This window comes from Podarcis muralis, chromosome 18 (assembly GCF_964188315.1).
Source record: "Podarcis muralis chromosome 18, rPodMur119.hap1.1, whole genome shotgun sequence".
NCBI lineage: Eukaryota > Metazoa > Chordata > Lepidosauria > Squamata > Lacertidae > Podarcis > Podarcis muralis.
The window spans coordinates 13,938,094-13,962,573 of record NC_135672.1 but is presented as its reverse complement, the minus strand read 5'-3'; the positions used below and the strand labels follow the sequence as shown (position 1 = coordinate 13,962,573).

General features: G+C 49.2%; 1 long non-coding RNA gene across 12 annotated transcripts; it reads right to left on the bottom strand.

Annotated features, from left to right (window-relative positions):
- Nucleotides 1–2,461: 2,461 nt before the first annotated feature.
- On the bottom strand, nt 2,462–24,420 carry LOC114588259 (uncharacterized). Of its 12 annotated transcripts, none has more exons than XR_013391251.1 (6): nt 24,098–24,420; nt 21,001–21,091; nt 16,202–18,217; nt 5,448–5,538; nt 4,059–4,197; nt 2,462–2,976 (listed from the first exon to the last, which is right to left on the bottom strand). It is a non-coding gene; the product is annotated as an uncharacterized LOC114588259 (long non-coding RNA). The 12 variants fall into 12 exon arrangements; XR_013391252.1 differs by lacking the exon at nt 24,098–24,420 and adding an exon at nt 22,182–22,739; XR_013391250.1 differs by lacking the exon at nt 24,098–24,420 and adding an exon at nt 22,177–22,738 and having other exon boundaries at nt 2,463–2,976.
- Nucleotides 24,421–24,480: the final 60 nt, after the last annotated feature.

Genomic DNA, 24,480 nt, shown 5'->3' with positions numbered 1-24,480 from the left:
CCCCACAGGGCTCCCCACGCTGCGGATGGCAGCCTGCCACCCGGCGCGAGGGGAGTCCTGCAGGAGTTCCCCGCAGGGCTCCCCACGCTGCGGATAGCAGCCTGCCACCCGGCGCGAGGGGCACCCTGAAGCAGAGCGCCCCTCGGGCCAGGCAGACATCCACAGCGTGGGGAGCCCCGCAGGAGTTCCCCGCAGGGCTCCCCACGCTGCGGATGGCAGCCTGCCACCCGGCGCGAGGGGCACCCTGAAGCAGAGCGCCCCTCGCGCCGGGCAGACATCCACAGCGTGGGGAGCCCCGCAGGAGTTCCCCGCAGGGCTCCCCACGCTGCGGATGGCAGCCTGCCACCCGGCGCGAGGGGCACCCTGAAGCAGAGCGCCCCTCGGGCCAGGCAGACATCCACAGCGTGGGGAGCCCTGCAGGACTTCCCACGCTGCGGATAGCAGCCTGCCACCCAGCGCGAGGGGCACCCTGAAGCAGAGCGCCCCTCGCGCCGGGCAGACATCCGCAGCATGGGGAGTCCTGCAGGAGTTCCCCACAGGGCTCCCCACGCTGCGGATGGCAGCCTGCCACCCGGCGCGAGGGGCACCCTGAAGCAGAGCGCCCCTCGGGCCAGGCAGACATCCGCAGCGTGGGGAGCCCTGCAGGACTTCCCACGCTGCGGATAGCAGCCTGCCACCCGGCACAAGGGGAGCCCTGAAGCAGAGCGCCCCTCGCGCCGGGCAGACATCCGCAGCTTGGGGAGTCCTGCAGGACTTCCCACGCTGCCCTGCCACCCAGCGCGAGGGGCACCCTGAAGCAGAGCGCCCCTCGCGCCGGGCAGACATCCGCAGCGTGGGGAGTCCTGCAGGAGTTCCCCACAGGGCTCCCCACGCTGCGGATGGCAGCCTGCCACCCGGCGCGAGGGGAGTCCTGCAGGAGTTCCCCGCAGGGCTCCCCACGCTGCGGATAGCAGCCTGCCACCCGGCGCGAGGGGCACCCTGAAGCAGAGCGCCCCTCGGGCCAGGCAGACATCCACAGCGTGGGGAGCCCCGCAGGAGTTCCCCACAGGGCTCCCCACGCTGCGGATGGCAGCCTGCCACCCGGCGCGAGGGGAGTCCTGCAGGAGTTCCCCGCAGGGCTCCCCACGCTGCGGATAGCAGCCTGCCACCCGGCGCGAGGGGCACCCTGAAGCAGAGCGCCCCTCGGGCCAGGCAGACATCCACAGCGTGGGGAGCCCCGCAGGAGTTCCCCGCAGGGCTCCCCACGCTGCGGATGGCAGCCTGCCACCCGGCGCGAGGGGCACCCTGAAGCAGAGCGCCCCTCGCGCCGGGCAGACATCCACAGCGTGGGGAGCCCCGCAGGAGTTCCCCGCAGGGCTCCCCACGCTGCGGATGGCAGCCTGCCACCCGGCGCGAGGGGCACCCTGAAGCAGAGCGCCCCTCGGGCCAGGCAGACATCCACAGCGTGGGGAGCCCTGCAGGACTTCCCACGCTGCGGATAGCAGCCTGCCACCCAGCGCGAGGGGCACCCTGAAGCAGAGCGCCCCTCGGGCCAGGCAGACATCCACAGCGTGGGGAGCCCCGCAGGAGTTCCCCACAGGGCTCCCCACGCTGCGGATGGCAGCCTGCCACCCGGCGCGAGGGGCACCCTGAAGCAGAGCGCCCCTCGGGCCAGGCAGACATCCACAGCGTGGGGAGCCCCGCAGGAGTTCCCCACAGGGCTCCCCACGCTGCGGATGGCAGCCTGCCACCCGGCGCGAGGGGCACCCTGAAGCAGAGCGCCCCTCGGGCCAGGCAGACATCCGCAGCGTGGGGAGCCCCGCAGGACTTCCCACGCTGCGGATAGCAGCCTGCCACCCGGCACAAGGGGAGCCCTGAAGCAGAGCGCCCCTCGCGCCGGGCAGACATCCGCAGCTTGGGGAGTCCTGCAGGACTTCCCACGCTGCCCTGCCACCCAGCGCGAGGGGCACCCTGAAGCAGAGCGCCCCTCGCGCCGGGCAGACATCCGCAGCGTGGGGAGTCCTGCAGGAGTTCCCCACAGGGCTCCCCACGCTGCGGATGGCAGCCTGCCACCCGGCGCGAGGGGAGTCCTGCAGGAGTTCCCCGCAGGGCTCCCCACGCTGCGGATAGCAGCCTGCCACCCGGCGCGAGGGGCACCCTGAAGCAGAGCGCCCCTCGGGCCAGGCAGACATCCACAGCGTGGGGAGCCCCGCAGGAGTTCCCCGCAGGGCTCCCCACGCTGCGGATGGCAGCCTGCCACCCGGCGCGAGGGGCACCCTGAAGCAGAGCGCCCCTCGCGCCGGGCAGACATCCACAGCGTGGGGAGCCCCGCAGGAGTTCCCCGCAGGGCTCCCCACGCTGCGGATGGCAGCCTGCCACCCGGCGCGAGGGGCACCCTGAAGCAGAGCGCCCCTCGGGCCAGGCAGACATCCACAGCGTGGGGAGCCCCGCAGGAGTTCCCCACAGGGCTCCCCACGCTGCGGATGGCAGCCTGCCACCCGGCGCGAGGGGCACCCTGAAGCAGAGCGCCCCTCGCGCCGGGCAGACATCCGCAGCATGGGGAGTCCTGCAGGAGTTCCCCACAGGGCTCCCCACGCTGCGGATGGCAGCCTGCCACCCGGCGCGAGGGGAGTCCTGCAGGAGTTCCCCACAGGGCTCCCCACGCTGCGGATAGCAGCCTGCCACCCGGCGCGAGGGGCACCCTGAAGCAGAGCACCCCTCGCGCCAGGCAGACATCCGCAGCGTGGGGAGTCCTGCAGGACTTCCCCACAGGGCTCCCCACGCTGCGGATAGCTGTATGTATACATTACATACACACACACATGTATACACACACATAGCCCTTCCGATAGCACTTCACACAATCCTCCCTGTTCAGAGGGAAAAGCAGCAATATACCAGAGGATCGTCTTGTCCAGATATTCCTTCTTCAAGATGCAAACTTCACAGATATGAACTTCAACGAAGGAGCTACTTCGATTGTGCCGAAATGACTTCCTACCAAAAATAATAATAATAATAATAAATTTTATTTATATCCCGCCCTCACCAGCTGAAGCTCAGGACGGTTAACAAGAATAAAATAATACAACATTCTAAAATCATTTCATTATGCAATAAAATAAAATAGAAATAAAAAATTCTGCATCTAAGCAATCTTAATTCTACACCCAGATTTTCAAAGGTTGCGCCTTTTCTATTCTATTATCTTTATATGATAGCTCTCTGCAGGAAACAGAGTCTGTTGTCAATGCAGAGAGGGAATTTGTCTGTTGCATCGACAGGTCGATCCGCGGGTGAGAGCGGTAGATCCCTGCCAGAATAAGAATAATAATAAAATAAAAAATAAAAATACTGGGAGGAGACCGCAGACTCTTGGTCCCTCTATTTAAATTAACATCTTGAGGAGGGGCACTCTAGCAACCAAAATAGCTCTGCAATGAAGATTTCTACTGTCTTTGAGATGCAGATTCAACTGAGGACTCTGGAACCATTTTAACTTTGCCCTTGTTCTCATTTTGTAAGGACGTTAGCTAGCAATACTCTACCATGTTCTTATTTTTTCTGTCTGAAACGTTATAAGAGATGTGCCTACTTTTAAGTCTGTTTAATCTTGTTTTTAAATAAATTTTAAAAAGAGAACTTTCTTGTTGTCCTGTGTGCCATTCTGGGGGGAAAGCCTGAGTCCAGAGCCTACCATTTAGCCGCCTACTGAACCTGTGGAATTTCTGCCTGCATTTTGTGGAAGCAACTTGCAGGGTGGGGCAGCCGGTAACAAGGAAGAATGACCTTCTCCCTTGGGTTCATCTTCTGGCTATCCCCGGGTACAAGGGAGTGGGGGCAGCAACTACCCCTTGGGATGTGTACACTTGTCCTGTAAAAAGTGAATGTTCCACACACCCCGTTCCTCTAAGCCTGGTCCCGCTGGGAGGTAGGACAGGGGAGGGAGGGGCGAGGGGCAGGAACATGAGTACAAGGTGTGAGCGTGGTGGAATTAGACCCCAGACATTACTACACCACCCCTGAGGGATGTAAACCACAAAGGAGCACATTAGGATGCAAGAGGAAGTGGGACTTACAGGAGATCTCTCCAGGCTGTTGCAAAGATGATCCGGAGAAAGGGCCAGAGCAACTGCAAGACTCCAGGACCAGCCAAGCCCAAAACGCATCAGGCAGAGAGAACCACGGGAGGCAGCGCAAATCCCCTGCAGACGCCTTCTAGAGAAAGAGACAGGCTTGCTTCAGATCATTTGTTTGGCATCCGCATTTGATTGAGTATGCGGTTGAGCAGTGTCAGAAACTCAAGATATATAGGCCCATTTTCATAGTTTTAGATGCCCCATACTCATATTGTGTTGCTCTGGGACACTGATTTACATCGGAGCAGAGGCAGATGGGTCTTCTCAGGGGGACGGCTGGAAGGGGACGATCCTGCTGGGGCTGGTCAGCTGGCCTTGCTCCCCTCTGCCTGCCGACAACCACACCTCCCTTCCAGGAAGGCTCCTTCCCTTTCTTCTTTATATATCGGGAAGGGACCCCAAGGGTCATCCAGCCCAACCTGCTACCAGGCAGGAATTGGCCACCTCACCCCCTTTGTGTCCCCAGCACAGCTGGACGCTGCCCTCTTCAATGGCCCTTGGAAGGTGATTCAGGGATCCACTGAGGGATCCACCCTTCTCCTGCAGCTGCCAGTGCAGTCCCGCCATGAAGCCCCCCTTGCCATCCCCTTTTGCGGCCTGAAGTTCTCTGGGTGACTGTACATCTGCTAACAACATTTATAGCTCCAGGCAAAGGGAAAACCATGCGTCTTCTCTGAAGGCTCAGAAATGTCGAAAGTGCTTTTCTTTGGAGCACCTCTTTGCTGCAAGTGTCCCAAACTGGGGTGAAGTTGCTGGTTTGTAAATATTAACTACTCCTACTTTATTGATCTGAATTACTCAAATGGCTTCTAGTGCTGGCCACTACAGCAGGGGCTGTAGACCCAAACTGGGTTTAGGGATGCTCCATTAGACAAACCAGCCAGCTCCCTGCCTCTCTAATTCACTGGGCTTGCTTGCAAATGCCTCTTCCAAAACATTTATCTTAAGATGTAACGTGCAAGCGTACCAGTTTTGGAGGCTAATTCATCTCCGCTTGGATTATGTGGATAAATCGATAAGAGAAAGAATCAATTACCTGGTTAAAACAATGGTTCATCTAAAGAAATTAAGTTTTCCACCCATTGCTTTGTCCCCTTTAGATAGCCTAACAAGAACAGGAAAAAGGAGACAAACCTCACCAACATGGGGGAAGCCAGGAGGTGCTGCCCCACCCCAATCAAATAAATAAAAACACTTTACTGTATTTTTACTGCACTGTTTGGGGGGTCGGTGTGATATATCAGGAGTGGGGTTGTTTAAAAATGTTCTTAAGTGTTATATGTTAATTTCTATTTCTCTTTTTCTCTTTTCTATTTTCACCCCTTTTACCTTCATGACTTTTCCTCCACCTCCTCTTCTCCCTCGTCTGGCGAAGCTTCTTCCTTCTCCTCCTCCTCCTTTTCAGAGCAGGAATTCAGACCTAAGAAATATCAATAATGTCCATTATTTTTGCAAGAAGGGAAAGAGGGATCCCCGTCCAAGCAGACCTAGAATATATCCAGTCCAGATTGCAGTGGGAGAAAGAATCAAGTGGGAAAGGAGCCAGCAGACGACAAACGGGAAGAAATGTGCTTTCCCCGTTTCTTCTTTCTGAAGCCCTTTCCCAAGAATCATATAATTTATTATTATTATTATTATTATTATTATTATTATTATTATTATTATGCATTTAGCTGGAAGGGACCCCAAGGGTCATCCATTCCCACCCGCTGCAAGGCAGGAATCTGCGAAGGAACCACAAGGGTTCATTTCATAATAACAATTATAATTATAATTTTATAATTATAATTTTATAATTTTAATTTTATAATTATGATTATAATTATAATTTTATAATTATAATTATAATTAGTGGAGGAACTGGGATCTGGAGGAATCAGCTGGTTACAAAACCACCGCTTAAAGCAGAGATTCATCTGAACAATACACTGTTTAGATACAGTTTCCAATACATTAAATACATTTTCAATACATTTCAATACACCTTTCAGGTACAGTTTTCAAGACTTTCAAGGTGGCCTGAGGGGGAAAGCAAGGGAGATCTGAACTTTATTTTATATAAAGAATAAATTATTATTATTATTATTATTATTATTATTATTAGCACAGCCAGTTCCTCTGGAAGTTGCTTCTCCCAATTCCAATAAATAAAAATACTATACTGTGAAGGCGTAGGAGGGAAGAGGCCATGTCCCACTTGGGTGGGTGTGATTAATAATAATAATAATAATAATAATAATAATAATTTAACCTTTGGATCCCTTCCAGTCGGGATTCAGGCCTCATCATGGGACTGAAACTGCCTTGGTCGCACTGGTTGATGATCTCCGGCGGGCTAGGGACAAAGGTGAGAGCTGTTTCCTAGTTCTGCTGGATCTCTCAGCGGCGTTTGACACCATCGACCATAGCATCCTTCTGGACCGTCTTGAGGGGCTGGGAGCTGGGGGCACTGTCATACAGTGGTTCCGCTCCTTCCTCCTGGGCCGTGTTCAGAAAGTGGTGGTGGGGGATGAGTGTTCAGACCCCTGGGCTCTCACTTGTGGGGTACCTCAGGGTTCTGTCCTCTCCCCCATGCTTTTCAACATTTACATGCAGCCGCTGGGAGAGATCATCAGGAGGTTTGGGCTGGGTGTTCATCAGTATGCGGATGATACCCAGCTCTACCTCTCTTTTAAATCAGAACCAGTGAAGGCGGTGAAGGTCCTGTGTGAGTGCCTGGAGGCGGTTGGAGGATGGATGGCGGCTAATGGGTTGAAGTTGAATCCTGACAAGACAGAAGTACTGTTTTTGGGGGACAGGAGGCGGGCAGGTGTGGAGGATTCCCTGGTCCTGAATGGGGTAACTGTGCCCCTGAAGGACCAGGTGCGCAGCCTGGGAGTCATTTTGGACTCACAGCTGTCCATGGAGGCACAGGTCAAATCCGTGTCCAGGGCAGCTGTTTACCAACTCCACCTGGTACGTAGGCTGAGACCCTATCTGCCTGCGGACTGTCTCGCCAGAGTGGTGCATGCTCTGGTTATCTCCCGCTTGGACTACTGCAATGCACTCTACGTGGGGCTACCTTTGAAGGTGACTCGGAAACTACAACTAATCCAGAATGCGGCAGCTAGACTGGTGACTGGGAGTGGCCGCCGAGACCATATAACACCGGTCTTGAAAGACTTGCATTGGCTCCCAGTACGTTTCCGAGCACAATTCAAAGTGTTGGTGCTGACCTTTAAAGCCCTAAACGGCCTCGGTCATGTATACCTGAAGGAGCGTCTCCACCCCCATCGTTCTGCCTGGACACTGAGATCCAGCGCCGAGGGCCTTCTGGCGGTTCCCTCATTGCGAGAAGCAAAGCTACAGGGAACCAGGCAGAGGGCCTTCTCGGTAGTGGCGCCCACCCTGTGGAACGCCCTTCCAGCAGATGTCAAAGTGATAAATAACTACCTGACATTCAAGAGACATCTTAAGGCAGCCCTGTTCAGGGAAGTTTTTAACATGTGATATTTTATTGTATTTTTGGTTTTTATGGAAGCCGCCCAGAGTGGCTGGGGAGGCCCAGCCAGATGGGCGGGGTATAAATAATAAATTATTATTATTATTATTATTATTATTATTAAGGATCATCATAATTACAATTTCCCAGCCACCAACAGCATATTTTTTTAAAAAGAGAAAAGATCATATACTGCAAACTTCCCTAACCCTTTTATAAGAATAATTATAATTATGGGCAAGTTTGGGGATGGGATAATAATAATAATAGTAATAATAATAATTACCTTGGCCAGCAATCCCTTCCTGGAGTCCCTTTTCGAGAGGAAAAGAGCTTTGGAAGGGAGGAAAGTGGCAAAGGAGTGGCTTTTATATTCTTTTTATATTTATAAATATATTTATATTTATATTTATTTTTAACTTCCACTGTCAAGTGGAAAGGATACATTCAGGCAAAATATTTGTAACATGTAGTCTGTAATTTTCGCAACAAATACATTGTTTCAGATACAGTTTCCAAGATACAATTCGAATAAATAAAAATACTAGACTGTTAAGGCTTAGGGGGAAAGAGTCCGTGTCCCACTTGGGTGGGTGTGAAGAAGAATAATAATAATAATAATAATATTAATGCATTACTCTTTCCTAGCCACCAACAGAATATTTTAAAAATGATAAAACATGATATGCGACAAAGTTCCCTCAACCTTTTATAATAATAATAAGAATAATAGAATAATGATATAATAGAATAGGATAATAGAATAGAATAAGAATAGGATAGAATAGCATTAGAATAGAAAAGGTTAATTAGAATAATAATAAGAAGAAGAATAGAATAGTATAAGAATAGAATAGGAGGGGATAATTAAAATAATAATAATAGAATAATAATAATATAGGATAGAATACAATAAGAATAGAATGGATTAAGGATAGGATAATAGAATAATTTAAAAAATAATGATAATTTATTATCATTCCCCAGCCACTAACATATTATAAAAAATGATAAAACATATGCTACAAACTTCACTCACCCTCTAATATTATTATTATTAATAATAATAATAATAATAATAATAATAATAACAACAACAACAACAACATAAAGAATAAGAATAGAATGGGATAGGATAATAGAATAAGAATAGGATAGAAAAGAATAAGAATAAAATAGGATAGGATAAGAAGAATAGATAATAGAATAGAATAATAATGTGAAAATTAATGATAATTTATTCATTTATCATGGTAATTTATGATAATTCCCCAGCCACCAACAGAATAATAATATTAAGAATAAGAATGATAGAATAGGATAATAGAATGGAATAAGAACAGGATAGAATAGAATAAGAATTTAACATTTATTTATTTTATTATTATTATTTTTTAATGATTTTTTTTACTCTTTCCCAGCCACCAACAGAATATTTTAAAAATGATAAAAAATAATGTACTACAAACTTCCCTCACCCTTTTATAGGAATAACTATTATAATAATAATAATAATTTAAAAATGAAGGATAATCCTCATTTATTCCCCTTCACTCCCCACAGAATATGGAAAAGGCGAAAAACAGAATATATAGAAAACTTCCCAAATCCTTTTCTAATAAAAATGATTTAAAAAATAATAATAATTTATTTCTATGAAAAAGGCGCCCAAAGGGCGTGGGAAACAGCTGAGGAGCAGCAGCTGGGAGGTGAAAAAGCGGGAAACGGCTAGCCCCGCCCACAGCCTGGCCTGGGATTGGCCCAAAGGCCGACCTATAGCTGCGCGTGCGTCAAGCAAGAGGGTTGCTAGGGCAGCCATTTTGGGCGAGGGCAAGGGGACTGGAAAGAGGGAGCGGAAAGAAAGGGCGGAAGAGGCGGCAGGGCCGCCATGTTGGTTGAGGGCAGCAGGGTCTAAACTAGATTTCTGCATTTCAGGGGTCAGACTAGATGCCTCATGAGGACCCATTTCCCCATTTCATTCCCATCCACCAGGCGTTGCTTCGTCGCCCAGCCGTTCCCGAAGTTCTTGGTTTGATTTGCAGAAATGAAATCTTGTAGCAGCCTGGGTGTTTCTGGTGCAGCTACAGCGTCAGGGCAAAATTTTCCAGCATATGTTTCAATTGAATGTATTGCCATTGCGTTTCACTGGTTAATCCATACTTGACTTGCAAAGTCTTATATTTGTAATTTTCATGTGGCCAGTGTTGGAAAGGACATCAATAGGAAAATAAACAGTGACCCCGTGTGGCCGGTGCTGGAAAAGAATTCATGATAATTTCTAGGTGTAAGTTATTTCCAAGTAGGAATTTGGTTTTAAAATTATTTCCCCTTTCAAACTTTTAATTTATCTCATTTCTCCCAGTCTTTCTCCCTGTTCCCAATATATTTGTCTTAGACTTAAAGGTAAAGGTAAAGGTACCCCTGCCCGTACGGGCCAGTCTTGACAGACTCTAGGGTTGTGCGCCCATCTCACTCAAGAGGCCGGGGGCCAGCGCTGTCCAGAGACACTTCCGGGTCACGTGGCCAGCGTGACAAGCTGCATCTGGCGAGCCAGAGCCGCACACGGAAACGCCGTTTACCTTCCCGCTAGTAAGTGGTCCCTATTTATCTACTTACACGCGGGGGTGCTTTCGAACTGCTAGGTTGGCAGGCGCTGGGACCGAACAACAGGAGCGCACCCCGCTGCGGGGATTCGAACCGCCGACCTTTCGATCGGCAAGCCCTAGGCGCTGAGGCTTTTACCCACAGCGCCACCCGCGTCCCAGTCTTAGACTTAGTAGGCTGGAATAGACATCAATAGTAAAATAAACAGTGACCCCGTGTGGCCGGTGCTGGGAAAGAATTCATGGTAATTTCTTGGTGAAAGTTATTTCAAGCAGGAATTTGAATTTGGCCTTAAAATTATTTCCCCTTTCAAACTTTCAGAGCCTACTCTGAAGGCTCATAAATGTAGAAAGTGCTTTTCTTTAGAGCACCTCTAAGTGTCCAAAACTGGTGTGAAGTTGCTAGTTTGTAAATATTAACTATTCCTACCTGAATTACTCAAATGGCTTCTAGATGGGACCCTCAGAGGCATCTAGTCTGACACCTGAAATGCAGAGATGGGACCTCAAGAGGCATCTAGTCTGACCCCTGAAATGCAGAGATGGGACCTCAAGAGGCATCTAATCTGACCCCTGAAATGCAGAGATGGGACCTCAAGAGGCATCTAGTCTGACCCCTGAAATGCAGAGATGGGACTTCAAGAGGCATCTAGTCTGACCCCTGAAATGCAGAGATGGGACCTCAAGAGGCATCTAGTCTGACCCCTGAAATGCAGAGATGGGACCTCAAGAGGCATCTAGTCTGACCCCTGAAATGCAGAGATGGGACCTCAAGAGGCATCTAGTCTGACCCCTGAAATGCAGAGATGGGACCTCAAGAGGCATCTAATCTGACCCCTGAAATGCAGAGATGGGACCTCAAGAGGCATCTAATCTGACCCCTGAAATGCAGAGATGGGACTTCAAGAGGCATCTAGTCTGACCCCTGAAATGCAGAGATGGGACCTCAAGAGGCATCTAGTCTGACCCCTGAAATGCAGAGATGGGACCTCAAGAGGAATCTAGTCTGACCCCTGAAATGCAGCGATGGGACCTGTAGTGAAGTTTGGAAATTCTAGTAGACAAACTTTGGTCAAGCAGCGGCAACCCTTACCCCTAACCCCAACCCTAAAACCCCAACCCTAACGGAGTTAGGAGCATCTCCTCCCCCATCGTTCTGCCAGGACACTGAGGTCCAGCTCCGAGGGCCTTCTGGCGGTTCCCTCACTGCGAGAGGCCAAGTTACTGTGGAACACCCTCCCATCTGATGTCAAAGCAATAAACAACTACCTGACATTCAGAAGACATCTGAAGGCAGCCCTGTTCAGGGAAGTTTTTAATATGTCACATTTTAGTGTATTTTTCATCTTTGTTGGAAGCTGCCCAGAGTGGCTAGGGAAACCCAGCCAGATGAACGGGGTACAAATAATAAATTATTATTATCATTATTATTACCCCGACCCTAACCCTCTAACCCGAACTCCCTAACCCCCTAACCCTAAACCCCAAACCCCTAAATAAAGGGAAGTGATTGACCATCATACAACTGGGAGGTATGTTTTTCTGGTTATTCTTATTTTCTGCTTATTCCTTGTATAGCACTTTCCAGCAGGGCATCACTTAGGTGTCACAGCCTAAAGTGAAACAACTTTGCCATCATAAAGCTTAAGATAAGGGGACCCCTGACCCTTAGGTCCAGTCATGGCCGACTGAGGTTGCGGTGCTCATCTCGCTTTATTGGCCAACGGAGCCAGTGTACAGATTCCGGGTCATGTGGCCAGCATGACTAAGCCGCTTCTGGCGAACCAAAGCAGTGCACAGCAACACCGGTTACCTTCCTGCCGGACTGGGACCTATTTATCTCCTTGCACTTTGACGTGCTTTCCAACTGCTAGGTTGGCAGGAGCAGGGACCCAGCAACGTTGCAGAGATTAGAACCGCTGACCTTCTGATCGGCAAGTCCTAGGCTCTGTGGTTTAACCCACAGCACCACCAGTGTCCCATAACTTAAAGGAATGCTATTTCTGTTTGTTTCTTCTGAAGAACATTCCAAAGAATCAAATGATACTACATTTATATCTGGAAGGGACCTCAAGGGTCATCCAGCCCAACCCTTTGCGTCTTACACAAACCCCAACCCCTAGACTTACAACAGCAGACTTACAGACCAGTCGTGGCTGACTCTGGGGTTGCGCTACACATCTCGCTTTATTGGCCGGCGTACAGCTTCCGGGTCATGTGGCATGACTAGGGCATGACTAGGCCGCTTCTGGCGAATCAGAGCAGCACATGGAAAACATCGTTTTACCTTCCCACCAGAGTGGTACCTATTTAACACCTTGCACTTTGACGTGTTTTCAAACTACTAGGTTGGCAGGAGCAGCAACCGAGCAACAGCAGCTCACCCCATCGCGGGGATTTGAACCAGCATCCTTCTGATCGGCAATTCCTAGGCTCTGTGGTTTAACCCACAGCGCCACCCACGTCTATTCTTTCTGACCTTTGACACCTAGTCACAAACTATATTTTCCATGGCCTTTTTTACTCCAACCCCAAATTGTCCAGGTTGTTGTGCACCTATCTAGAAGTACCATTTTCATTAGGTAAAACATCTCATGAAGAGATTTTCCTGCACCTGCAGCCTCAGGTGTGCATTGCAGGGCACACCCAAAACAAAACTGTCTTCCTGACTCAGGGGTTAGGAGAATTAGGGTTGGGAGATGAAGACTACTTTTTGGGAAGCCTGTTTATTCTGGCTCGTTTCTACAGTTGTGCATCCAGCTGCACACTGGTGTTGGTGAAGGAAACCGCAGACCGATCCTGGTGAAAGCGCACTGCTTTAGGAGACAGGGGTCCATCCCAACGCTCACCCTCTCAAACCCAGAGGATCCCTGGACAATTTGGCTCCTACCGTTCTCAGTATGGGTGCTGCTCCTCTTCCGGGCAGGCGCTGGAGGTGGGATGAAGACCTTGTCCGCCATGATGGGGAGGGGAGACAGATGGGGGGCCCGCAAAGCTTTCCCTCCATCTCACCCTTCTGCCTGGAAGTATGTGCAGGGAAGCCCACTCACTTCTGGAACACTCATTTCCCCCCGCCCATTCGTTTTCCATGCATAAATAGGCTTGTGCCCAAAACATATGGGTGATAATTAATCCACAAAATCTGACATTAAGAAACAAGGCACAGCCCATACAGAGAAATGTCAGTGGGCCTGATTTCCTTCAGATGAACTGAAAGAGTAGGAGTATAAAACAGGCATCCATCATTTGTATTGCTAAGCAAGAAGTCCCTTATGCAAGAGTCCCTTATGGGGAAGAATCCTGCAACCCTGGTTATGCAGCAAATGTTGCCCTCTTAAATGGCACTTACATGGCACTTGAAAGGCTGCTTAAGTAAAGGGATCTACAGCTCTCCTGCAGCTACAAGTTCAGCCAGGAAGCAAACATGGCCATCCGCTGCTCTTGACTGGAAACAGAGGAAGTGCTGCTTACATCCTCCCAGGCCCTGACCCTTAAGCCTAAGCCCAAGCCTCTCCCTAACCCCGACCCTAACAATGACCCAAACCCCAAGACTTACAACAGCAGACTTACAACTTCTGACCTTTGTCAAAGGTAAAGGGACCCCTGTGCCCCCCGCACCCCGTAACTTAAAGGAATGCTATTTCTGTTTCTTCCTTTATTTCTGAAGCACATTCCAAAGAATCATATGATGCTGCATATATATCTATATCTGGAAGGGACCTCAAGGGTCATCCATCCCAACCCGCTGCAAGGCAGGAATATGCAGAACCACCACCAACCTTGGTTGTGCTGTGCATGTTGCCCTATGAAATGGCACTTTTAAGGCAATTTAAGCTGCAGCTGCAAGTTGCGCTGCTGGGCGAATCAGGTGTTTGGTTAAAGGAGCTGTTTGGGACTTGTCTCAAAAGATCCCCTTTCCACCTCTCACCCCACAAGGCAGCAGCAGGAGGGCCCCTCTTCTCCCTCCCTGTCAGGCAAAACGTCCCCCTTCCTTCTCCTCCCCCATTTTGGGAGAAGGAATTCAGCACAGCCCAGAGAGACCTGAGAAATAACGGGGGGGGGGGAGGGATTCTTTTCAGGAGAACTGAAAAACAGGCACAGGATCTGCCAAACCCTTTCCAAAGAATAATGATGGTATATAAACCTCTGGAAGGGACCCCAAGGGTCATCCAGTCCAACCTGCTGCATCAAAGGAGTCCCTTACGGGGAACAATCCTGCAACCTTCGTTATGCAGCAAATGTTGCCCTCTTAAATGGCACTTTGAAGCCTACTTCAGGGATGCACACCTCTCCTGCAGCTGCAAGTTCAGCCAGGAAGCAAACATGGCCATCCATTATTCTTGACTGGAAACAGAGGAAGCTCTGCTTACATCCTTCCTGGGAGCATTTCAACAGTCAGGGGGAGGCCCTGACCCCGAAGCCTAACCCTTTCCCTAACCCCTAGACTTACCACAGCAGACTTGTCAAAGGTAAGGGTAAAGGGACCCCTGACCATTAGGTCCAGTCGTGGCCGACTGGGGTTGCGGCGCTCATCTCGCTTTATTGGCCAAGGAAGCTGGCATATAGCTTCCAGGTCATGTGGCCAGCATGTCTAAGCCACTTCTGGCAAACCAGAGCAGCGCACGGAAATACCGGTTACCTTCCTGCCGGAGCGGGACCGATTTATCTCCTTGCACTTTGACGTGCTTTCCAACTGCTAGGTTGGAACCTAGGTCCAGCAACGGGAACTCAGCCCGTCGCGGGGATTCAAACCGCCGATCGGCAAGTCCTAGGCTCTGTGGTTTAACCCACAGTGCCACCCACGTCCCGTAACTTAAAGGAATGCTATTTCTGTTTGTTCCTTCTGAAGAACATTCCAAAGAATCAAATGATACTACATTTATATCTATATCTGGAAGGAACCCCAAGGGTCATCCAGCCCAACCCACTGCTAGGCAGGAATATGCAGAATAGCCACTAACCTTGGGTGTGCTCAAAACAAAACAAAATTCCTTCCAGTTAAAGACCAACTAAGTTAGCTCTTGGTATGAGCTTTCGTGTGCATGCACACTTCTTCAGATACTTGTTTTGACTATGGCAGACCAACACGCCTACCTTTCTGTACTTGGTTGTGCTGTCAAGGTTGCCCTATGAAATGGCACTTTTAAGGCACTTTAAACTGCAGCTGCAAGTTGTGCCATGAAGCACACCTTGCCATCCCCTTTTGCTGACTGAGAGCGGAGGAGGTGCTGCTTATAGTCTCCCCAGGAGCATGTCAGCAGTCAGGAGGAGGCCTGAAGCCTTCGGGGGGATTGTACATCTGCTAAGAACATTTATGCCTCCAGAAAAGGAAAAAAACACGAGCCTGCACTAAGGGAATGCTCATGAGTATATAAAGTGCCTTTCTTTAGAACACCCCTCTTAACTTTACAAACTGCTGCAAATTTCCAAAACGCATACATACGTGCCAGTATTTGTCAATCTAAATGATTCAATTGGCTTTTGGTTGTGGCCTGTTGCAGGGGCTCAGCCCACTTAGTCTCCTGCCATTGGGGTTACCAGTCTGGGTGCATAGCGGGGGACAGTCTTAAATCTTTGCTTCGCCCCTGCTGTAGTGCACATTGCAGTTGATTTTTAAGGACTGACACACACACACACACACAAACACACACACCCCAAACTGTATTGAGACATTACTAAATAATAGTGTTTCCATTTTTGGAGCGACCGTGGGAAATTGCAATCTCCATGACCATTGAAGAATAGAGACTGTTCTCTGGGAGGTTGCCAGGGTTATGGGTGTGAGGATAGGAAAAGAGACTTTTCAGCCAGCTGTTTGAGCTGAAATCCACCTTTGTAAAAGGCAGGCTGCTCCTGTGGAAAGGACCAGGCCTTGTGGAGGTGTAGCGACTGTGCAGTCTTACCAATTAAGAGATAGATAGGTATTGCCCACCGTTCACTTTGCTCCTTGCTGATAAGAATCTTTTCCAGTGGATGGAAGTGGACTTAGGCAGATGTACCTGCCTTTTGTAACTCCACGGAGATGTCTGGCAGCTGCCTTGCCTCTTTTTCTTCTCTTTCCTTTCGCTGCCACGCTGCTGGTGAATCAGGTGTTTGGTTAAAGGAGCTGTTTGGATCTTGTGCCCAAAGATCCCCTTTCCCCCTCACGCCCCAAAAGGCAGCAGCAGGAGAGCCCTGGCACTGGCATATTTGGGGCACTGGCATCTGGTCTCAAAAGATCCCCTCTTCTCCCTCCCTCCCTCTGCAGGAACATGTAGGAGCCCCTTACGGGGAACAATCCCGCAACCTTGGTTGTGCAGCAAATGTTGCCCTCTTAAATGGCACTTTGAAGGCTGCTTAAGTATACTTCAGGGATGCACACCTCTCCTGCAGCTGCAAGTTCAGCCAGGAAGCAAACATGGCCATCCACTATTCTTGACTGGAAACAGAGGAAGTTCTGCTTACATCCTCCCTGGGAGCATTTCAACAGTCAGGGGGAGACCCTGACCCCTAAGCCTAACCCCAAGCCTCTCCCTAACCCCCTACCCTAACAACAACCCAAACCCCAAGACTTACAACAGCAGACTTACAACTTCTGACCTCTGTCAAAGGCAAAGGTAAAGGGACCCCTGACCATTAGGTCCAGTCGTGGCCGACTCTGGGGTTGCGCTACGTATTTTATTGGCCGGCGTACAGCTTCCGGGTCATGTGGCCAACATGACTAAGTGGTTGGCCATCATACAACTAACCTGGAGGTATGTTTTTCTGTTTCTTCTTTGTGTGGCACTTTCCAGCTCTTAGGAATATGCAGGCGTCCCTTATGGAGATCCCCCTGCAAGCTTGGTGTTCACAGTACCAAAAGGTGGTAGCATTTAACTGCTAGGTGTCACAGCCTAAAGTGAGGCACCCTTGCCATCATACAACTAACTTAAAGGAATACTATTTCTGGTTCTTCTTTCTGAAGCACATTCCAAAGAGTCATATGATGGTGTTATCTATCTTGAAGGGACCTCAAGGGTCATCCAGCCCAACGCGCTGCTAGGCAGGAATATGCAGAACCACCACCAACCTTGGTTGTGCTGTCAAGGTTGCCCTATAAAATGGCACTTTTAAGGCACTTTCAACTGCAGCTGCAAGTTGCGCCATGAAGCACACCTTGCCACCCCCTTTTCCTGACTGGGAGCGGAGGAGGTGCTGCTTACAGTCTCCCCAGGAGCATTTCAACAGTCAGGAGGAGGCCTGAAGCCTTCGGGGGGATTGTACATCTGCTAAGAACATTTATGCCTCCAGAAAAGGAAACAACCATGAGCCTGCTCTAAGGGAACGCTCTTGAGTGTATAAAGTGTTTTTTGTTTAAAACACCTCTCTCAACGTTACAAACTGCTGCAAATTTCCAAAATGCATACATATGTACCAGTATTTGTCAATGTAAATGATTCAACTGGCTTTTGGTTTTGGCCCCCGTTGCAGGGGCTCAGCCCACTTAGTCTCCTGCCATTGGGGCTCCCAGCCTATGTGAATAGCGGGGGACAGGCTTAAATCTTTGCACAGTTGAATTTTAAGGACTGACACACGCAAACACCCCCCCCAAAACTGTATTAAGACATTACTAAATGCTAGGGTTTCTATTTTTGGAGAGACCGTGGGAAAGTGAATCTCCCTGACCATCGAGGAATAGGGACTGTACTCTGGGAGGTTGCCAGGGTTACAGGTGTGAGGATAGGAAAAGAGACACCGCAACCAAAGAGACTCCAAACCACCTTTGGAGAAGGCAGGCTGCACCTCTGGAAAGGACTAACGGTCTTACCGATTTGGACAGATAGCTAGGTATTTCCCAACATTCCCTTTGCTCCTTGCTGCTAAGAAGCGTTTCCGGTGGATGGAAGTGGACTTAGGCAGATGTGACATTCGGCATTAAGGAATAAAGCAGAGCCCATGCAGGCAACCCATCTTTTTCCACTGCTGCCTTGCCTCTTTTTCTTCTCTTTGCTTTCGCTGCCACGCTGCTGGGTGAATCAGGTGTTTGGTTAAAGGAGCTGTTTGGAGCAGGAATTCAGCACGCCGCAGAGACCAGAGAAACAACAGGGGGGGCAGATTTTATTCAGAACTGAAAGTGGGGTCCGTGTAAAAACACGCACAGGGTCTACCAAGCTCAAATTAAAGTGAAGGAATAATAAGGGAGCTCACAGGAAGTGAGAAAGGGTTTCTGAAGCCCTTTCCAAAGAATAATGATGGTATATAAACCTCTGGAAGGGACCCCCGGGGTCATCCAGTCCAACCCGCTGCATCGCAAGAACATGCAGGAGTCCCTTACGGGGAACAATCCTGCAACCTTGGTTGTGCAGCAAATGTTGCCCTCTTAAATGGCACTTTAAAGTTTGCTTGGGTATAGCTTAGGGATCCACACCTCCCCTACATCCTCCCTGGGAGCATTTCAACTGTCAGGGGGAGGCCCTGACCGCTAACCCCGACCCTAATAATGACCCAAACCCCAACGCCTACACTTACAACAGCAGACTTAAAACTTCTGACCTTTGTTAAAGGCAAAAGGACCCCTGACCATTAGGTCCAGTCACAGACTCTGGGGTTCTAGCCCTCATCTCGCTTTACTGGCCAGCATACAGCTTCCGGGTCATGTGGCCAGCAGGACTAAGCCGCTTCTGGCGAACCAGATCAGCGCACGGAAATGCCGGTTACCATCCCGCCAAAGCGGTACCCATTTATCTACTTCCACTTTGGCGTGCCTTCAAGCTGCCAGGTTGGCAGGAGCAGGGAACAAGCAACAGGAGCTCACCCCATCGCGCAGATTCGAACTGCCGACTTTCTGATCGCCAAGTCCTAGGCTCTGTGGTTTAACCCACAGCGCCACCCGCATCCCGTAACTTAAAAGAATGCTATTTCTGTTTATGCTTTCTGAAGCACATTCCAAACAATCATATGATACTGCATATATATCTATATCTGGAAGGGACCCCAAGGGTCATCCAGCCCAGCCCAATGCAAGGCAGGAATATGCAGGAGAACCACCAACCTTGGTTGTGCTGTCAGTATTGCCCTATGAAATGGCACTTTTAAGTAGCTTTAAGCTGCAGCTGCAAGTTGCGCCATGAAGCACCCCTTGCCATCCCCTTTTCCTGACTGGGAGCGGAGGAGGTGCTGCTTACAGTCTCCCCAGGAGCATTTCAACAGTCAGGAGGAGGCCTGAAGCCTTCGGGGGGATTGTACATCTGCTAAGAACATTTATACGTCCAGAAAAGGAAAAAACCATGAGCCTGCACTAAGGGAACGTGCTTAGTGCTTATCTTTAGAGCACCTCTCTTAACATTACAAACTGCTGCAAATTTCCAAATTGCATATATACGTGCCAGTATTTGTCAATGTAAAAGATTCAATTGGCTTTTGGTTTTGGCCCCTCTTGCAGGGGCTCAGCCCACTTAGTCTCCTGCCATTGGGGCTCCCAGCCTATGTGAATAGCGGGGGACAGTCTTAAATCTTTGCTTCGCCCCTGCTGCTGTGGAGCACATTGCACAGTTGATTTTTAAGGGCTGACACAAAGAAACACCCCCCCAAAACTGTATTCTGAAGCACTTTCCAAAGAATCACACGATGTTGGGTGAGTGGGTGAGTATATATTGGGAAGGGACCCCAAGGGTCATCCACTCCAACCTGCTACAAGGCAGGGATTTGCAGGTGTCCCTTACGGGGATCAACCTCACAACCTTTGTGTCCACAGCACAGCTAGATGCTGCAGTCTTAAATGGCACTTTGAAGGCTATTTAGGTATGGCTGAGGGATCCACACTTCTCCTGCAGCTGCAAGTTCAGGTATGCCATGAAGCACCCCTTGCCATCCCCTTTTGCTGACTGAGAGCAGAGGAAGGGCTGCTTACAGCCTCTCCCAGAGCATTTCGACAGTCAGGAGCAGGCCTGGAGTTCTCGGGGTGTTTGCACATATGCTAACAACATTTATACCTCCAGGCAAAGGAAAAACCATGAGCCTACTCTGAAGGCTCATAAATGTAGAAAGTGCTTTTCTTTAGAGCACCTCTCTTAACATTGCAAGCTGCTGCAAGTGTCCAGAACTGGTGTCAAGTTGCTGGTTTGTAAATATTCCGACTTTATTGATCTGAATTACTCAAATGGCTTCTAGTCCTGGCCACTACAGCAGGGGCTGATCCCCATTTCTTCTTGTGGTGTTCAATTCAGAGTATCTGCTCAAAAAATCAAACAGAAAGCAATGGAGGGTTGCCATTAAGGCTGGGGGGAGGGGGCAAACTGGGTCTCTTCTAGACCCAAACTGGGTTTTGGATGCTCCATTAGACAAATCAGCCAGCTCACTGCCTCTCTAATTCACTGGGCTTCCTTGCAAATTAATTATCTTTTTTAATTTATGCCTCTTCCAAAACATTTCTTAAAATTTAACGTGCAAGTGTACCACTTTTGGATGCTAATTAATCTCTGGTTGGATTATGTGGATAAATCGATAGATGAAAAATCGGTGCCTTGAATAATTACCTGGTTAAAGCAATGGTTCACCTGAATAAATTAAGTTTTCAACACGTTGCTTTGTCACCTTTAGATAGCCTAACAAGAAAAGGAATAGGAGACAAACCTCACCAACATGGGTGAAGCCAGGAGGTGCTGGCCTACCCCAATCAAATAAATAAAATTATTTTACTGTATTTTTACTGTACTGTACTGTGGTGGTTAGCGGGGATGAGGCCAAGCCCCACTTGGGTGGGTGTGGTATATCAGGAGTGGGGTTGTTGAAAAATGTTCTTAAATGTTATATATTAATATGTCTATTTTTTCCCCTTTACCTTCATAACTTTTCCTCCATCTCCTCTTCTCCCTTCATCACGCGAAGTTTCCTCCTCCTCCTTTTCAGAACAGGAATTCAGCAGAGCAGACCTAAGAAATATCAATAATGTCAATTATTTTCATAAGAAGGGAAAGAGGGGTCCACGTCAAAGCAAATATATAATATGTCCAGCACAGATTGCAGTGGAAGAAAGAATCAAGTGGGAAAGGAGCCAGTGTACGACTAACTGGAAGAAATGTGTTTTTCTCCTTTATTTTTTCTTGTTTATTCTTGTTTCTTCTTTCTGAAGCACTTCCCCAAGAATCACATAATGGTGCATCTAGCTGGAAGGGACCCCAAGGGTCATCCAGTCCCACCCGCTGCAAGGCAGGAATATGCGAAGGAACCACAAGGGTTCGTTTAATAATAATAAAAATAGTAATGTGAAAGAATTAGGATCTTGAGGAATTAGCTGGTTACAAAAGCACCCCTTCAAGCAGTGCTTCATCTGAACAATACACTGTTCAGGTACAGTTTTCAATACATTAAAGGCGGCCTGAGGGGGGAAGCAATGGAGATCTGAACTCACAGCCAGTTCCTCTGGAGTTGCTGCAGCCAAGGGGAGCTTCCCTGCCCCAATTCCAATAAATAAAAATACTATAATGTTAAGGCTTAGGGGGGAAGAGGCCATGTCCCACTTGGGTGGGTTTAATTTATAGTAAAATAATAATAATAATAATAATTTAACATTTAATGCTAATAATAATGAATTACTCTTTCCCAGCCACCAACAGAAAATTTAAAAAAAAGATAAAACATCACATACTACAAACTTCCCTCACCTTTTTATAATAAAAACAATAATTTAAAAATTAATGATAATAATAATGTATTACTCTTTCCCAGCCACCCACAGAAAATTTAAAAAGCGATAAAACATAATATACTACAAATCTCCCTAACCCTTTTATAATAAAAATCTTAATAATAATGCTAACAATTTAAAAATGAAGGATAATCCTCATTTCTTCCCCTTCCCCAACAGAATATTAAATAATTCGACAAAACGTAATATATTACCAACCTCAACCAAGCCTTTCTCATAATAATAATAATAATAATTTAAAAACAAATTGTGATTATTATTATTTCCCGCCCGCTCCCAACAAAAGACAGTCTTAAAAACTCGACCAACCTCACGCGCTTCCTTCGCGAAAATGGCGAGCGAAACGCTGAGGAGAACACGCGCCCGAGGCCTGGCCCGCCCACAGCCCGACCTGGCATTGGCCAAAGGCCGACCTATCGCCGCCGAGTTTACTGCTGCAGCGGCTGCTGGGCGCGTGCGTCGAGCGAGGGGGTACCTAGGGCGGCCATTTTGGACGAGGGGAAGGGGACTGGAAAGAGGGAACGGACCGGAGGGGGGGAGAAAGGGCAGAAGAGGCGCCATGTTGGTTGAGGGCCTTCGACGGCGATAGGTCGGCCTTTGGGCCAATCCCAGGCCGGGCGGTGGGCGGGGCCAGCCCTTTCCCGCTTTTTCTCCTGCCAGCTGTTTCTCAGCCGATTCTCCTCAGCGGTTTCCCACGCCCTGGAGTTGCTGCAGCCAAGGGGAGCTTTCCCGACCCCAATTCCAATAAATAAAAATACTATACTTTAAAGGCTTAGGGGGGAAGAGGCCATGTCCCACTTGGGTGGGTGTGATTTATTAAAATAAAAATAATTTAACATTTAATGATAATGATAATAATAATAATAATAATATCTTACTATTTCCCAGCCACCCACAGAATATTTTAAAAAATGATAAAACGTAATATACTACAAATTTCCCTAACCCTTTTATAGTAAGAACAATTATAATAATGATGATGATAACAATTTATAAATGAATGATAATCCTCATTTATTCCCCTTCCCCAGCCTCTGTGGGCTGCTCCCAACAGAATAAGGACAAACTTCCCTAAGCCTTTTATAATAATAACAAAAATAATAATTTAAAAATCAATGATGGTAATCCTTTAATATTGCTGGCTCCCAGCAGAAGACAGTAGTAAAAAGACGACCAAACTCACGCAAAGGGCGCGGGAGACGCTGAGGAGAAAAAGCGCCAAAAGCCTGGCCCGCCCACAACCCGACCTGGGATTGGCCAAGAGGCCGACCTATCGCTGTCGAGATTTTTATTGCTCATGTGGCTGCTGGGCGCGTGCGCTGAGCGGGGGGCATGACGGGAAAGAGGGAAACGGACAGGAGGGGGAAGAAAGGGCAAAAGACGCGCCACCGCCGCCATGTTGGTTGAGGGCAGTGGGACCTAGCCTGCCGTTGGGTGGCGCTGGTCTCCCTCGTTAGGTGGGCGCATCGTTGGGGGTCCCTGCGGAGAAGGAAGGCCGGAGGGCCCCCCCAATCCCCTCCGGGAGGAGTCCCGACATTGCCTGAGGGGCCTGGGCCTTCCTCTGCTTTCTCATCATTATTATTATTATTATTATTAATGATTCTCCTCATTATTAGCTTCTCCTTATTCTCCTCCTCCTCCTCCTCGCAGCGTTTCCCTGAGCGCTGCTTCCAAGCAGCCCAGTTAGACTGCCTCTGGCCCAGGAGGCTCCGCCAGAGCAGAAGAGGCGCCTGGGAGGCCAGGGGAGCCCCACAAGGCGGGCTCCTGGCCTCCCAGGGGGTCTTTTGGGGTGCAGGGGTCAAGTCCTGGTGTCTGCCTCCGCTCTGCCGGACTTTGGCCCCCCTCAAGGGTCCTCTTTGACCCCAGTTTGTCCGGAACTGCCATTTTCATTAGGGAAAAGGTCCCAGAAAGAGACACGGGCAGGTGGGCAGTCCGAAAACGGAACTGCTGGCCTCTGACCATTGACCCCTAGTCAAAACAAAAAAAATTCCTTCCAGTAGCACCTTAAAGACCAACTAAGTTAGTTCTTGGTATGAGCTTTCGTGTGCATGCACACTTCTTCAGAGTGTATCTGAAGAAGTGTGCATGCACACGAAAGCTCATACCAAGAACTAACTTAGTTGGTCTTTAAGGTGCTACTGGAAGGAATTTTTTTTGTTTTGACTATGGCAGACCAACACGGCTACCCATTGACCCCTAGTCCAACTGCTGGACCCGCCCACAATCCGACCTGTGATTGGCCAAGAGCCACGAAAAGAGCCGTCTGAGTCCGCCGAGATCCCGCCCCCTCCACTTCCAACATGGAGGCGCTTCCGGTGACTGCTTCCCTCTCCCAAAATGGCGCCGGCGGCAACATCTGCCCTGTTTTAACCTGAGGACTTCCAATGAACTTTCTTCATTTCCTTATTATTATTATTATCATTCTGTTTATTGAGAAGCGGGACGTCCCTCTTTTCCTTGGAGGCCATGGTCCCCGAGGTGCCCCCTTTCGACTCTTCTGAGAGTCGCGCTCAAAGCCGAGCTGGGAGGGCGGGGCTTGTTGCCGAGAGAGGCGGGGCAACGTCACACGCACGCTCGGGTGCCGGCCGGCTCGCTCGTTTCCCGGCGTGCCTC